This window comes from Pseudopipra pipra, chromosome 10 (assembly GCF_036250125.1).
Source record: "Pseudopipra pipra isolate bDixPip1 chromosome 10, bDixPip1.hap1, whole genome shotgun sequence".
Lineage (NCBI taxonomy): Eukaryota > Metazoa > Chordata > Aves > Passeriformes > Pipridae > Pseudopipra > Pseudopipra pipra.
The window spans coordinates 19,407,565-19,424,113 of NC_087558.1; the positions used below are offsets into that span (position 1 = coordinate 19,407,565).

Below are 16,549 nucleotides of genomic sequence, written 5' to 3' on the forward strand. Positions count from 1 at the left end.
TGGAAAAATTGTGTTTGAAATTTACCTTCCTAGAGTTGCATATGATTGTTGCAACATACTCCAGGCAGAGCAGGGTAGTAATACTGCTTGAAAATTAAAGCCACTGCTAAAGATGATTACAATCATTACTGGAGTTCAAAGTGGAGACCACAGACTCTCATGATGTCAACCAGCCACCAGTCAGGTTCTGATGGGGTTTGTGGCATTGTAATGACTAAAAGGCTCTAATGTAGTTTTGAAGCAAGTTCTGAGAAAACTCCTGTATGTCCTGGACTGCAGCAGCCAGCAGAGGTACAGACTCTCTGGGCTTCCCAAACAGGAACTGCCTCCTCAGAGATCAGTCTCAGACAGAGGTTTCTGTGTTGCAATTTAACCACTGGAATTTGTCCTTTAGGTTGTGCAGAACCTTAAATAAGTAAGTGGAATGAGTTTTGGATTGTTTTTAGTACAGTAATAACTTTTGCCATTGTTTGTGGATTGATTATGTTGCATCTTCTGAGATGTCCCTTCCTTGTTTGCTGCTGGCACAGGCCAAAGAGTCATTACAGTGTTTAAGAAAAAGCTCTTCCCTAAAAACCTTGGACTGTCTTGTTTCTCTGTTGGTGGAAACTTACAGTTGTCTATGTCCCACTAAATTTTACATGAGGGAATGACTTGAATACCAGCTCCACAGAGCAATCAGCTACTTTAGATAGTCCTTGAGACCATGAGCTCTGACGAAGATAACACTGAGGAAAAGGAAAGGGAACTTGAGCTGCTTTCTTCTTACCTGAGACCATTGTGTTTGTGTAGTCTGATTTTTTTCCCCCTTATCTGATGTGTTTGGGGAAGAGACTTGACTGTGTTATAGGACATGAAGCACATACTAAGCTTCGGAAATACATCTGAGGCTGTGAATAGCTCTGGTTTTGGATAGGTGGACTTTTGACATTTTAAAATAGGCTGCTTTTGCATTCTTAAGTATTTCTGAATGTCATCCTTATTTCTCAAATGGGGTATGCAGGATCTTTATCCTCTGTTTAGAATCTTTGAACTAATGAAACATTTATGCAAGTGCTGACTTCCTAACCTCTGTGGGGTTTTGTCATTGTGGTTTTAGGGGGATGAACTCCAAGAAGGTAAATTCTAACCTCTGCCCAACGGCCTATGGAAGCACATCTCAGTCTCAGTAGCAAGCTGTCAGTTCATTAGGAGATGCACGTACTCTAGGTTCCTGGTTAATGGTTTTGGAAGGCTCCAAGGAGTGGTAAAGTCCAAATTCATGGCTTCTGGTGTATGGCCAGGTCAGAATGAAAAGTTTTGAAAGGCATGTGCTTCTGTGTTTCTCTGGATACTTTCATACAAATGTCCAGCATTCATGGAAGCAGAGATTTAGGACTGGAATACTCTTAAGGTTTAAACATCTTGAGTGGGAATTTTGTGGACTTTGGACAACTATAGCTAAGGTCACATATTCTCCTGTGGATATTTAAAATATCCAAACTATGTAAAATATCCAAATATCTAAAACAAAGATTTTCATCATAATTCTCAATGTTGGCTCCCCCGTAGGCATGATGACTTTAGTATTGCTGTACCTAAGAGGTCTGTTAGAAATAATATGGGTCCCTTAGGCACGATAAATGGAAAATATGATACAATGGAGCATAGTTCTTTACAATAGATAAACCTCAGTTGTATATTTGTGCTGTCTTATGGACTTGAAGGTGGGCTTTGTCCATACTGTCCATTCAGCTGATAACCTTTTCTTTGTGGCCTTGCTAAACTCTCCCCTCTACCTTTACCTGGAACTTGCACAAAAAGATTTAGTTGATCTAAATCAACTTTCTTTTTCCTCATCTTTTTTTCTCAGCTGCACTTACTGTTTCATGGACAGCAGTGAACAGCTTTTACTCTCAACTGTCTGCCCAGCAATTCCAAGGTGATCAGAGAGGCAGAAGATTTCTCACCTGCCCCTCACCACCTAACCATGGTGTTTCCCAGTCAAGTACAATGTATATTATTCTTAAGATTTCCTTTCGGACTCTGATTTTTATTTTGTGAGGTAATTTCAAACCAGTGGAAGACTTCAGAGAATCTGAGTAATGCACAATGCTTATGATACAGCCTGGGTTCTGCCACCTGTGATGTGCAGTTCCAGAAACTACCAAATGGTTCATTTTGTTGGTTTTGTGTTACAGAGTTTATCTTTAAAGGTTCATAATGTCACACAAACATGCACCTCTTCCTCTCCTCCCCAGGTCTTGTGTGAGATCAGCTCAAAAGAACTGGCTGTATCTGTACCGTGCTCAAAGTCTGTTTTAAAATTGTGTTAATATTTTAAAATGTGATTGTTTCCTATTCTTTTATGTTCTCATCTATATACAAATAGCATGTTGTAGCCCTCATTAATCAAAATGACACTTTCTACACCCTCAAGTGTTTTCACATTTGCACATGAAGTGTGTTCCCAAAACTCTGTGCTCCCTGATTGATCTCCGCTTTGTGCACTTTTCAGACCTATGTGTCTAAAGCTGGCTGAAAAGATACAAAGGTTGACTTCCAATGTGATTTCTTTAATCTTCTTTTGTAGAATTAGTATTACAAACTTTCCAAGTTTGCTTTTTGCATCAAGCTTGGCACAGGCACGAAGGACCACATCCCATCTTACGCTGGGAAACACACTGCTTGCTGCCAAAAGAAGTGTTAGGAGACTCTGCTGTTTTGGGAAAGTGTGTAAGAGAAATAAGGCTGTTAAAAACCGAGGAAAAGAAAGCAAAACATCCTCCAAGGCACAGACTTGGCCCACTGACTCTGTTCAGACACTGCTCATTCTAGGGCTCCTCTCCCCAGGGAGTGCCATGGAACAGATATTAGCTGCTGCTCACATGCAAGAAGAGGATTTAAATTCAGTAACTTGTCTGCTAGCAAGAGCACAGACGACTACTCATGTCAAGACTTCCATGTATGTGTATATATAAACCAGACAAAGACTGCCTGAGGGAATGGGAAGCAGCAGAAAGCCTTTTCTAGGCTAAAGAACTGTTGAGCATATAGAAAACTCCCATTCATCCTTTGTTTTCTATCTACTGTACATCCCAAACACTGTGGGAATGTATGCAGGGCCTGGAGAGGAACTGGAGTTTAGTGCTCTCTTCTAAAATATATTATAAGGGTTCAGGAGTGTCTGACCCCCGGAGGCACCTCTAGGTCTCCACAGAAGGGGTGCTGCCATTATCTGACACTTTGTGCCTACATGGCATGTGTGAAACACACAGCCGGTTTTACTGCAGCTCGTACTGAGGATTTCTTGACTGAAGACTCTCAAAGAATTTGCAGAATTTCCTCTCTACTTTTTTATGGTCTAAGCACGGGTATTTCTCTTGTCTGGCTCAGTTCTTTGCTAAAAGTCTATCTGCAGACTTTAGTAAAAGAAATAAAAATAATGTAGAAATAGGTATCACCGTGAAAGAGCAGGGGAGGAAAACTTTGCCCTCTCCATGCCCAGAAGCATAAATCATAGGTAGAACAGAATTTGAGGAAAACTACTTACTAATATAAGTTCTTCACCTCTGTAAGTTTTTATTGTCTTGTCCTGGAAGAGACAGTCATTTTATGTCACCTTTATGGACTGGTCTAAGGTCTCTAAGAGTGGATAATCTAGTTTTTGGGGTAGGAATTTTGTAATGTGACGAGTAGCGGCATCTGACATTTCTTGCCTTGAGCATGGACCCAAGTGCTGTACGTGTGAGAGGGAAAACACAACATCTGTATGAACGCAGGCTGGTGTTCCCGGAGGGAGAGGGGGAGGTTGGTTTAGGGCCAGAGCTTATTAGGGTTAGAAAACCCTGATTTTTAGGTTGTTATTTACTGATATTAATGAGCAGTGATGGAAGTGTTCGCTTTTTGACTGTTCTGTAACCTGCACTGGTTTGACAGGACTTGCCTTGCCTGTAGCCTTGTAGAAGACTTGAAGCTCATCTAGAAGTGTGGGGTTGGTTTTGGCATCGAAAAGTGTAATTAGAGTTTCACCTGCACGTATGTGGCTTACAAAGACCAGTAATGCAATCCTCTCCTCTCACCCTGCAAGCCCCCAAGAACGTATGTGCTTAGTTATGTCAGTGCCCGATGCGCGGCACTAAGCCCGTGTGCCATCCCTGCCCGGCTCCCGCTCGGCTCTCCCTCGCAGACCATGAGACGCCAGCAGGGACTCGCTAGAAGGACTTTGGGCATTTCATTTGCCCGTCGCTTCCCCGTCAGAGCGGCACGCTGGAAGCTGCTGCTGTGCCTTCCTGGAGGTGCGAAGCCGCCGCTCGGTCCGCCCCGGCGACGGTGCGGGCAGGGATGGTGCGGGCAGTAGGCGATGAGGCGCTGCTGAGAAAGTTTGCCAGTGTCCGAGGGCGAGTTTCACGCGGGGGCAGTCGGGGGCTGCCGGGGGCGCCCGTCCCGGCCGCGCTGCGGGAGCGGGCGGGCGCTGTCGGGCTGCGCTCCGCGGGTGCCGGAGCTGACGGAGCTGCCGCCGCGCCGCGTCCGCGGGGGCCGGGCCGGACCGGGCTGGGGCGGGGGCGAAGGGGCGTCGCCATCTGCTGTTAATTCCCCGGTCATTGGATTAGTAACCCGCGGTGATGAGATCAGCGGGATCGGCTTTCGCGAGGGGGCTCGGCGCTCGCCGCGCTGCCCAGCTGCGCCGGCTCTCGCATGAGGCGGCGGCGGGCGGCCCAGGGGGAGGCAGCGCGCACAAAGCCCGGTAGCCGCCGCAGGCCGCCGCCCCCGGGCTCCGGGCGGGGCTCCCGGGCGGCCCGGCCGAGCCGAGCGCAGCCCAGCCGAGCCCAGCCGAGCCCCGCAGCCCCCCGGGCGCGGTCCGGGCCGCGGCGCCTCCCGGCTCCTCCCGCCTCCCTCCCCGGGGCAGCGGCTCGTCCCGGCGCCCGCGGGAAGGCGGCGGCTGGATCAGCCTCTCCCGGGCGCGGGGCACACGCGCTCCGGCGGGCGGGGAGACGGGGGGCTCCCGAGTTTGTTTACTTGGGATCCGCGTCTCTTTTCCCCGGGATTCCCTTTTCTGCCGGCGTAGCGGATCGGCGGCGGTGCTGTGCCGGGGGTTTATGGTAAGTTTGCGGTGGGTGAATTTTTCAGTTCGTGGGAATTCTGTGTTTTGTTGGACCGTGTGTGGAGACGCGTTTGTGGTTTGTTTTTTTTTAAAAAAACATTGCTGGTTTTCAAGCTGGTGTGTAGAGAAATACACTTGTGCACCGTTTTCTGGTTTATAACGAAATGGTTTACAGTAGAAATTAGTTTCCTGAGCTACATATTAGAATTCTTTCTAGATGTTGAATGACTAGAGATTTACGTTTCTTGTGAGCTGAATTAATCTAACTTCGCGCTGGCGAAAGCAAAACCTCTTGCCTAACGATTGCCACAAGCTAATGTTTTACAGTGGTTACTTGATGCTTTTTCAGGCAGTAAAAATCAGACCTCAGTTCAACTTAGACGGATCTGAAATACTAAATTGTCCTCTCCGTACGAGTAAGAGGCAAGCTGAACCTTTGTCAAGACAAGCCTGAATTTGTATGCGAGACTTGTGTTTCAACAAAGGGAGGTATTGACTGAATTTGCCCTCACGTTAGTTGTGAGAACTCGGAGCCAGGCAGTGGGGTTTGCTGTCTCTGGTAGGAAGCTGTTCCTGCAGAACCACCAAGGGCAGGGGAGCTGACGCTGCCCTCGCAGCCTCATTCATTCCTGGAGAGGCTTCGGCGTTGATGTGGCAGCGTCCGTGCTGGCAGCGGATCATATTTATTTCTTTGTGCCCAGGACTTAGAGTGTAGACTGCTACAGGGTGGGAAATGTCCTATATAGAGAGATGGCCAGCTACCACTTCAGCCGCTGGTTTGATGTAGACTACAGCCCTTCGGTGTTTAAGTCATACCTGCTATTTTCACAGTCCTCTGTTTGCCTTCCGGTGACAGAAGCAATCCCTGATAAGATATCTCCATGTTGCAAAAGAGCTTATCAGGAGAAAAAATAGCCCCGTAGAGTTACTCTTGATGCTTATGGCTGAAACTGGCCTGACTTGTGCAGGGTATCTCGAAGGATGCTACATTTTTAATGTTGTTTCTGTAACTAAAGGAGCCCGTCAGGGACGTGAATATCAAATTGCTGTGAGATTATTTGGTGCTGCTGACAGAGAAATGCCAGATACCCTATGTTCTCTTAACAACAAGCGGAAGTTTTATAACTGGCCTTAGTCATGTAAGTCTGGTTTCCTTGGTAGCTAATGTGCCTCAGTGTCTTGCTGCTGACTCTGGATGTCCTTGGATGACCGTCCTGTGCCTCAGTGTCCCTGCCAGGGCTGAAGGGAGGCCCGGTACTTCTCTGCATCACAAGGATGATAAAACTTCACAGTTCTGTGCCTTGCTGAGGCCCTCATGTGGGTGTTGCTCTGGAAGTACATACTGGTGCTGTAAGGCTCGGAGAGCCCTGTGTTCACACCCATGCCATCCTGCCAGTGTGTTTGTCTTTGCAAATGTCTCTGCAGCCAGATTTGAAACACCGGGCTTCCTGCTCAACAGGCTTTGGGGCTCGGGAATAACAAAGCAGTGCCACCTTTTTGCCAGGAACTTTTCAGAGTTGTAAGATTTTTTTTTATCTTTTTATTAATAGAAGAATGAAAACCCGCAGGAGAATTAATAATCAGATATCTTGTTTCTTGAAACAACCAGAATTTCGGATTTTTGGTTTGACCAAATTACAGTCAGCTTTATGACTCGTGTTTGTGCAGCATAGGAATTCCTGAACGATGGGCCATCTCTCCGGTGACTCCATAAGCAGCAGCTCATTAACTTGTCAGGCTTCATTGTTGCTGTGTAAACTCCCGTAATGGATTTTCCATGTACCAAGAAAAATTCAAGGAAGCTATTCTTGTCTCATTTTCCTTCACAATCACTGTTTGCTCCTCTTCTGTGTATAAGACACTGACCTCTTCTTGGGGGAAGGAAGATAATTTTCATAGTGGCACTTGCTGCCATATTACAGGACTCTGTCTGATGGTTACTTTGAGTTGGCTTCTTTTAATTGAGACAGCTGCAGAGTTTTCCTTTGAGGAGCTGTTTTGCCTACACATTTGAAACACAATGAGAGCAATTGAGGAAGAAGGCATTGCATGGTTTTCTGAGATGTTAATTGTTAAAAATACTTGGCTATACTGAAGAGCAGCATCATGCTAGATACTCAGCTGTCCCATCCCCATAATTCTGCATGTCCAAGAAGTGGCGGGTAGAAAGAGGGATGCCTTTACCAGATTCAAGGTCTGTAAGCCATGCTGTGTTTTAGCTGTCTGCTCTCTTTAGCCTCCTTGGCTGCTCACTGCTGCTGCACTGACACCCTCTACTCGATTCTTTTTGTGCTGGGGCAACATCACTTCAGTGCAAATTTGAGGCCCTCAAAGTGGTAATTCCCAGGCTGGTAAATCTCAGGTTGAATAATGGTAATGCAGAGTGTCCTTGATACTCTCTTCTATTTCCACCATCAGTTAGCGAGGATAAATGCTCTCTTCTTAATAGAATATCCGTGTAAAGGAAACCTAGATGTGTCTTCTTCTTAGCAATCCTCCCAGGGTGGAGGATGGACGTAAATATTGCTGGACTCGATAAATCCTAGAGACCAAAATGAGACTGATGGCAGAGAGGAGTGGAGGCTGGTGCCTGCCTTCCTGATGCCATCCAGGGAGCAAACCTGGACTTGTGGCTCCAGTGATGAAGGGCTCCATGCTGCCAAAACTCTGTTTAGATGGACGCAGTGAACTTGGTGTAGTCTCCCTGAGCTCTGTCAATGAGTGTGCAGCTGGAGGCTAGTGGAGATACACGCATGTTGTCCTGGCAATTTAAGCTATTTATTAAGCCAGTATAGATCCCTTTCCTGTGATGAAGGCATTGCTTAAACCTGCCCACTGAACAACTAACCAGTTTTGGAAGTTGAAACTCTATGTAAAGTTGCTCTGTGTAGCTAAATATTTGCTAATAATTCTAGAAGTTATTGTTGTTGGACTTACTGTTTGAAAATAAACATGTGCTGTGGGTTGAAACTTGCCAGACCAGATAGCTACCTCGCCCACACTTATTTTTCATGGCGTTGTGTACATGGTAGTGAATCTGCGTCACTCCCTGCAGCACACACAGCCTTCAGGCCTGACTTTAAACTGTCTTTGTAAAGTGTAACTCTGTTAGCTGACATGCATTTGTGCTGTAGGATAAGATGTTAATGCATCACGTGCTTCCTGGAAGAGCAGTTCATGTCTTCAGACTTCTTTAACTTCAGTCGACTTATGCTCAGGTTGTTTGTGGGGGTTGGTTGTTTGGAGCATTTTGCTTACTTGCTTTGAAAAGGTGTATGTGCATCATTAATACTGGTGCTAGACTGCAAATACACTAGGGAGTGCTCCTCCAAAAGGGCTGAATACAGAGTTTACTGATAAGTTTCTCAAAAAACAATAGTTGTTTGTTATTTTGTTACAGTGTCCAAACTAGTGTTGCTTGAAGACAGCAGTGCAGTGTGCTTGACCTGGGCTCTCTCAAGGGTTAAAGTATTTGAAATGGTGGGTACTGTCTGAATCCCATTTTCAGGTGACGTCTGGAATGATGTCAGGAAATGCCTCTCCTTTGCCTCAGCTGCTTGTACAGCTCCACAGCCCACAGTCCTTCAGATCGGATGGTGACAAAATTAGGTTGGGGGGGGTTGTGTTTGGAAAACTGACAGTATAATCGGTAGCATTCACAACCTATCAAGGAAAAATCCTTGCCCTGAAGAGATTTAATGTGAAAGCAAAGCTTAAAGAGAACAGTGTGCCCCAGTAGCCTTGGTGGCAGTGTGGAAAAATGCATCAAAGAGGAGAGTAAGAAAATGTGGCTTATGTTTTGGGAGCCGTGCTGATTGAGAGAGCAGGGCTCACAGGGTACCACGACTTTGGGTTAAGAACTGCAGTTGCAATTTGACTGTCAATAATTGATTAAAGCTTGATGGCTCTATTTTGTCTACCTCCGTTCTGTTAGAGGGCGCCTGCCCATCAGGAGTACTGTGTAGAGCTCATTGCTTCCCTTCCTTTGGCTCCTTTTCCACTAAAAATGGAGTAGTGTCAGGTACTAGCCTATTGAAATGTACATGTGTGTAAATTTATGTTTTTTGGGGGGTGTCTTTTTTAAGTGGATGTCACTTTTGCCTCAGAGGGCAGTGTGGTGCAGCACCTAATTTCTGTAGCAATTGAAATGCAGAAATTTAACATGCTTTGCTGTGGTTTGGCCATGGCAGTGAAGGACACATTGTTTCCTTCTTGAAGGAAGAAGAGGTGAGGTGAGGTGCCTGGGCTAAAACACAGGTGTTCTGTGACCTAAATCTGTTCATACTGAAGCCATTTGAACTTAGACCAATGCTGAGCAGTATTCTCTATAATTCTTTGCTTCTCTATGCTTATTTCGTGTATCTTTGGATTGAACATCATGGGGTAATCCTGCTCATGGCTGGTGTCAGATGACAGCTTTTATTGTGTTGCACTGCAGAGTGTGGGTGACTTAGCAACTTTATCTTGGAGGATTTGTCAGAGGCTGAAGCGACAAGTAAGCTTTGGTGTGCAGCACAAAGCTCAGCAATGTATGAGATCTGTCTTGGGGCTGATTGCAAGCTAATGCTTTCAGAGCCATACAGCAGACTCCTTAGTTGAGTTTGCTCTCTTCATTTAAAGACACACTTCCAAAAGCTTGTTCTTATACTGCCTTTCTCACTCTACCCTTTTGCCAAAGTCTGGTGTGCACTTGTCTGCTCTTGTGCCTTTCTGTGGTAACAACTCCTGAAGAAGTTTTTGCAAAGAGATTTTGAGAGAGAAGAAAGATTTGGTCATATTTACCCTGTCTTGTCAGAAGAGTGAGGATTTCCCTCCTGCAGAAACAGGTCCATGCTTTGGGACGTAACCATGGTCTGGATTGCAGTTCAGCTCCTGAAACCTCCCCTTGCTGGGGTGGGGAGCTGCTGAGTGAACTTCTTGTAAAATGGCTGGACATCCTGGGATTCCTTTTGTCTGCAGGCAGCAGGAGGGACTGTTGGCTGCTGACTTTGCTGTTGTATTTCTTCAGCGTTTTTTCTGCTGGATACCTGAATATGGCCCAGCTCTGTGTAAGAGGGGAAAGTGAGGCCCGTACCTAGAGACCATTCAAGCTCTCTCTACACCTGGTAGCAGCAGCAACAGCCTCGTGTAGCCTTGGTTGGAAAAGGTGTTTCTTGAATGTTTAAAAATCAACCTACTTAGAATTGCATTTTCATGTGAGAGCACTTGCATGGCTTTAGACATGGACAAAAGTGAGATTTTTCAAATCTGATGAAAGGTTTAGGTACTCAGTTGTCATTTAATTTTAACTACTTTTCCTCCATCTCTTCTTCAAATGAATGCAGAAACAAATTGCCTCTAGTAAAAGGATAGATTTTTTTTTTTTCATTACATGTTGGAGGTCATAATTTTAAAAGAAAGCCTTGTTGCATAAAGTATTTACATCACAGCTACATTTTATACTGAGAATGGGCTGTCCACAGAAATCGCTAAATGCAGATTGTAGGCACAGTCATGATCTGTGTGCTGGGTTTTTTGTTTTTCTCCAAGAATATTCTAACAAATAGTTTTGTAAGGGAAAGATGAAAATGACTTGAAAGAAAGTTGGCTGCTGTCTTTGAAAAGAGAACTAATTCTCCAAAATCTTGAGCTTATTTCCTAATTATCTCATGATAGAAGCCACAGAAAATTAAACAATAAATGCACTATGTTGTCAACAAGGACTGTGTTACTTGACAGGAGAGAAAATGCCATGACAGTCAAATGTTTGTATAGCCAAGGAAATAGTTGGTTTAAGTGGTAAATAAAGGGAATTTTGAACATTGAGCTTTAAATATTGTCTAAGTTACTAGCAAAATTATAAAAGGTTTCTTGTTTTGAGAATTACTTTAAAGGTAGTTTGGACGCACAGAGTAATCTGGGAGCCAGTACTGGTACTTTTGAAACTTTGTTTTCCAGTTTAAATGTTTTAGACTCCATTTCCAAAATAAGCTCTGCTCTGTTCCTCTCCAAAGGTTGTCATGTGCTTTTGACTGCAGAACTGTAGTGTTATGAAGTGAATAGTTGCTTTAAAATAAAGTTTAATTTGTTTGTACTTATGTTCTCTGCTCAGTGATGTCATTGCATTTAATTCTGTAGTGTGTCCTGTGTTTGACTTCATTTCTGTGAATTGTTGGCTCAAGTTATAAATGATCCTAAAATTCAGTATAGCTGAAGTGGGGATTTATGAGTTAAAATTGGAGCCTGGTCCTTATGGCATTGTTTGTGTTATTTTCTGGCTGAGACACTTGGTTGAGGTTAAAAAAAACCTCATTAAAATTAAATTTTAACGACTCCATTTGTTTGGTTATCTTGAAAGTTTATCCTAATTTAACTTGTAAAGGTATACTTGCAGATATTTTTGTCTGATTTGTGTAACATATTTGCATGGGGAATTGAGTATCTGTTCCTTGTGGCTTATCACTACTCTACTTGGATTTACATTGAGGATCTCAGTGAGTGATATGAGCTCATGCTGAACTCTTTCAAAGACTGAGAATAATTTGAGGCTCCAGCTAATTTGCTTCGGCAGGGCCATTATTTCATCCTTTGCCCAGGAAAGAAGGAGCCAGCAGTGAGTGCACCTCTGGGCAGGTGTTAAACCTGAGACTATTGAGAAATTAAATTCTGACCTTTGATGTTTTCATCCCGTGCTTTGTGGAGTGCAGGTGGTTATTTTGGGGGTCTGACCCCACAAGGAGGTTTAGGTGCATTACGTCATCGTTCTTTCAAAAACTATGATGCAGAATAGAGAAGTCAAAATGCTCTTTTCCTTGTTGCTGTTGAAAACTGTTGTCAGGCATTTCAGAGATGACAGAAGTTGTTTGAAGTAAAGACGATGACACATCAAAGTGTATAAAAGACAGGAACATTGCCACCCTGACCTCGTTTTGACTGCGTTGCTGCACATTAGTGTTAAATCTGGTTTGTGCCAGCACCTGACTGTCCCTGCATTTCAGTACCATCAGTCTCTGATGCTGTTAACATCTGGGTAATTCTGTGATATTCTCACTTCTAATTCAGAGTGTACCGATCATTCACTAAATATTTATACAGTCCTTTGGTTTTGATGTTTTAAGACAAAAAGGGTGGGATTTCTGTTATCTCTTGTAATCAAAGGCAAATAATGCATTGAAGCTTTTTGATCGTTTAAAATATTATAACATAAAATAAAGGAATGCCTTTGTACTTTGGTCAGTGCTGATGTAACTGTTTCCAGTAGTCTAGAAAACCTTACACACAGTTCATTGATGGCTTGTTTAGACTAAGATGCAGTGTTGTAAGTGCAATGATTGTCTACCAAAGATGCAAGAATGTGCTCAGGAAGGATTTGTTACAACATGTATGATATCTTATCCTTTGAGGTTTAAATAGAACGAGATATATTAAACAAGCATGAGCATGAGACCTGGAATATGTACTCGTTGTTTTTAAGTTTTTTGGTGTTCATTTTAATGGTATTTGAAGCAAAATGTGTGGGTGGAGAGATGGAAGAGAGGTTCTCCTGTGAGATCTCTCCCTTGATAGCCATGTATTGGAGTGTGGATGTAGCAGGAACAGGGAAAGAGGGGAACATTCAGCAGCGTGAGTTCTTGAAGGTGCGCCTGGAGAAAAGGTGATTAATTTGCCAAAGGGACTAAGCCTAAATATTTGTCAGGATTTAAAAATGAAACAGGGAGTGAAAATAGACCTCATAGGCAGGGTGCACCTGTCAGAAACTGTCAGAGTTGCTGCAAGATCCTTCTGTGATGCTCAAACGCCTGTGAGGAGTCGGCGCTGACGTGGTAACATTCCTTCCTTCACCTCAGTAAGCTGCAGTTGGGATGGGAGAAAGTGCATGAGGCTGCTACCTTGAATTCATGTGGTCTTTTGATTTACAATTACTTTTTTTGTTTCAGTGAGCCCCCTCCAGCATTGATAATTGGCTTGTATTTCCTGCTCTTAGACCCTGTAACAAGAATTAACAGCTCGTTTTTACTCAAATACACCTCTTTCTAGCAATGCTGAATAATAGTGCAAGGGGAGAAAAAATCCATATGTGCTAGGTCATCACAGTTTGACTGCTGGAAAAAGACACCAAAGGGAAATTCAAGCTGAAATGTATCAATACTCCAGGGACATGAGAGCGACTGATGAGTTCACTTTTACTGCTGTACTCCACCCACATCCTGCTAATAGAGGACATGGGAGCAGGAAGTCTTCATGAATGCAGAAGCTAACCCTCTCCCCTTACTCTCTTTATTTTTAGACTTTATGTATTCCCTGTGGTAAAACACTTAGGAACTTGAGGGAGCTATGCCCAAGGCTGGGTAGAAATGTGACTTAGCAGCAACTGCTGCTTGGTGTGCAATCACTCAGGGGATGAGCAGAGACTATTTCTCTCACCCTGTAGCTGGAGGTTGGTTTACTGTTGGTGTACCGTAATTCCAGTGTGTGGAGTTCTGACATCATGTTTGCTTCAGCAGATGGATGGAGATAATGAATTAATGCAGAGATGGTTTTCTTTTTGTTTTGACTGTTGGAAGAAGTGGGAAAATCACTGGCTAAAGCTGACATCTAAATTTAGACATCTAAATTAACAATGTAGGAAGCAGTAGCATGGCAAGCAGCTCAGTTCCTCTGGAGTACTGCTGGCTGGCAGTATGGACACTTTGGGCAGGCATCTGAACTGTGCAGAGCAGGCATCTTTTACACCTCTGGTGAAAAATGTGTGTGGGATACTTCCTCTGGATAATCTTTAGGCCAAGGCCGAACTGTCAGTTTAATATAACTTTCCTCAGAGTTCCCAATGAAGTGGTCTTCACAAGGAATTTTTTGCGTGTAATTTTTTTTGGTCTGAATATTTGTACATAGTTGGTTTTGCTTCCACAGCTGTTCTGTGCTTGGTTTCTGCAGTGGTAAGAAATGTGGTATGCTCAAATCAAAGCTGAGCCTGACAGTCTGTTGTAGAAATATGATTGTAAGGGAAAATTCAAGCAGTTACTTTATTACAGCAAAGATGTGTGGGTTGATGGTCTAGCTGGAATTCAATTTGTGTGTTTAGGTCTCGTGGTACAAGAAGAAATTTTATTACATGCAATAATTAGCTTTTGAAATAAAGGGGATTATCTTTCATTTTAATCACTCTGCCTTAATGGCAGGGAAGAAAATGATTGTTTTTTAATAAGAGTCCCAACTCCGTTCTCAGTGTTTTTTATAATGACATTTTAATTGAATTTTATATTTATGGGACTGATACTTAAAACTTGTCATTCTCGTGGGTTCTTGCCTGTTTCCCCACTGTTTATTAATCAGCTGTATTTTAAAGAGTGTAAGCTTCTGTCCTGCTTGTCTTGCCAAACAAAAATTCCATAAAACAATTCTTTGTGAAGAGAATTATTATTTCTACTGGTAATTTTTAACGTGCGACTCTAATATTCAGCTACATTTCTCTCGTTAACACGAAGCATTATGTGTACGCTTCATATTCGGTATGCGAACAGCTTGTCAATAAATTACAAAAGTAGGTTTAAATTTCATGCCTGTGCTTAGGAAAACTAATGGATGGTAATCAGTGTAATGGCTGATGATAGATTGTGCTGTGCCAGCAGGGGAACTGGCGCCCAGAAAAAGTAACACCAGATCAGGAATGGCTAGAGACTGGTTGGTGAATGTGTTCTTCTCCAGATGCTTTTTTAATGCCTTCAATTAACTTGATTAAGCAGCTTAGCTTAAGTAAGCAGAATTTGTGACTTGGAAGTTCTCCCATGTAGCATTTTCCCATTGCCTTAGGAATTAATTCCTTCAGTACTGTGTCCCTGTAAAGCAGGCAGCCTTGGTTGCTCCCGTGTCTTGCACAGACATGAGGTGCTGTATGCTTAGTATGAGAGGCACACACAGGGGTGGTTTTTTTTCCTCTCTGCAATTGGTTCTTGGCAGAAGTCATAAATCACAGTGATTTCTGCACAGTGCAATTGAATGGAGCCTGACTACCTTATTTTTTATTGGTATTGAGAGTTCTCCCCTGCTTAGATCACTCTGAATCCTTTGTCAGCAGAGCAGAACATGCCCTCTCAGCTTCTGAGCCTGGTTTTGTAGTGCAGGGTCAGCTCTGAATGCCATCCTCTGGTACCTGAGCTGGGTAGCTGAAGTATCTATGTAGGGCTTGGCCAAAACAGTGACTGGGGGACTTTTAGGCCTGGGATTCTTTGGTCAGGAGTACCCTGTGCCATGTTCCCATTATAGCTCTTTAAGGTGCATTTTCTTGTTGCTGTTGGGGGTCTGTATTGGCTGCAGCTGTGGCACAATTCACCACTTTCCCTCCAAATACTCACCAGTCAAGTGGCTGCTCTTGTATTCTTCTGACCAATGTTTTAAGGTAGTGGTTCCAAGCAAGGGAATTGTTCTCAGGGACCACTTTGGAATATAATTAAATGTCCTAATTGTACCAGCAGTGTCCTTTTGAGGTAACCTGGTGCATTCTCTTTCCTACCCAAAGGTTTTATCTTTGCAGCATGTGTCTCACACAGATTGTCATTAAATCCATGCAGTAGCTTCAGAAATTGGGATCTGTGTTTGTAAGTGTTTTGGTTTTTTATCCTTAAGAGAATTTCAGTGAGGAGCCTGACACTACATCTACCTTTTCTGCTCCCCTTGATTAACAAAGCACACTTTGTTAATCAGACGTGATGATGTGTTTTGATACTTACTAGATTGGGATTAAACCAGGTATCTGCTACCTAATGAAAGGTGAGGGTTGAGTGTGCTTCCATGATCCTTCTCTTTCTAGAAGTGCCACGTGGGGACATAAAAATCTTAAAGTGTGCTAAAAAATGGATAAAATTTTCAGCCACATGTGGCTTCCCAGTGTTAAAGAAGCTGACAAAGGGCTGTACAGGGAAAGAGGGGGAAGGGATGAAAAAAAAAAGGCAAACTGGAAAAACTGGGATTGTAACAAAAAGCCCTTTGCCATAAATTTGTGATGAAGATGATATGTAGGGCAATTGAATATATTTTTCATTCATTCCTTCACTGTGGAGGAAGATCTCTGTTCATGATGGGGATTATTCAAGTAGTCAGAAGCGTTATTAAACTTCTGGGTTTTAACGCTCCATTAAACTTCCATAATGTGTAAATTACTTCCTTCAAACTTGTCTCTATATTTGATCTCTTTACTGTAAACTGTAACAGAGTTCCTGCTAAATATGAAAATGCACAACTGCTCTTGATTCTGTGATTCTAGTAGCAATTTCTGTGTCTGCACAGTGCTTTGGGGAAAAGTGTGTGTCAGTTTGTCTGTTGAAAGAATGGTTGGAATTTAAACCCCCTCGGATTTCTAGTATCTTTAGATATTATTTTTCTTTATTAATCTGTTGGCCAAAAGGCTTGTTTTAATCCTCTGAAGCTATTTGTAGTATCCCACATGGTTTTACATTCAACATAGTGGTTTGTATGTGACTTCCAAGTATT

At 43.4% G+C, this 16,549-nt stretch overlaps 1 protein-coding gene across 6 annotated transcripts in view; it reads left to right on the forward strand.

The window, feature by feature from the left end:
* The window catches only part of SPSB4 (splA/ryanodine receptor domain and SOCS box containing 4), a 159,240-nt gene that overhangs the window by 71,177 nt on the left and 71,514 nt on the right, over positions 1-16,549 (forward strand). The window contains exon 1 of one of the 6 annotated variants that reach the window (XM_064666563.1): positions 4,654-5,081. The exons of the other annotated variants lie outside the window; for them this stretch is intronic. The gene's annotated coding sequence lies outside the window, so the exon portion shown is untranslated. Of the gene's footprint in view, positions 1-4,653; positions 5,082-16,549 lie in introns of those variants that run through there. 6 annotated transcript variants of the gene reach the window in all.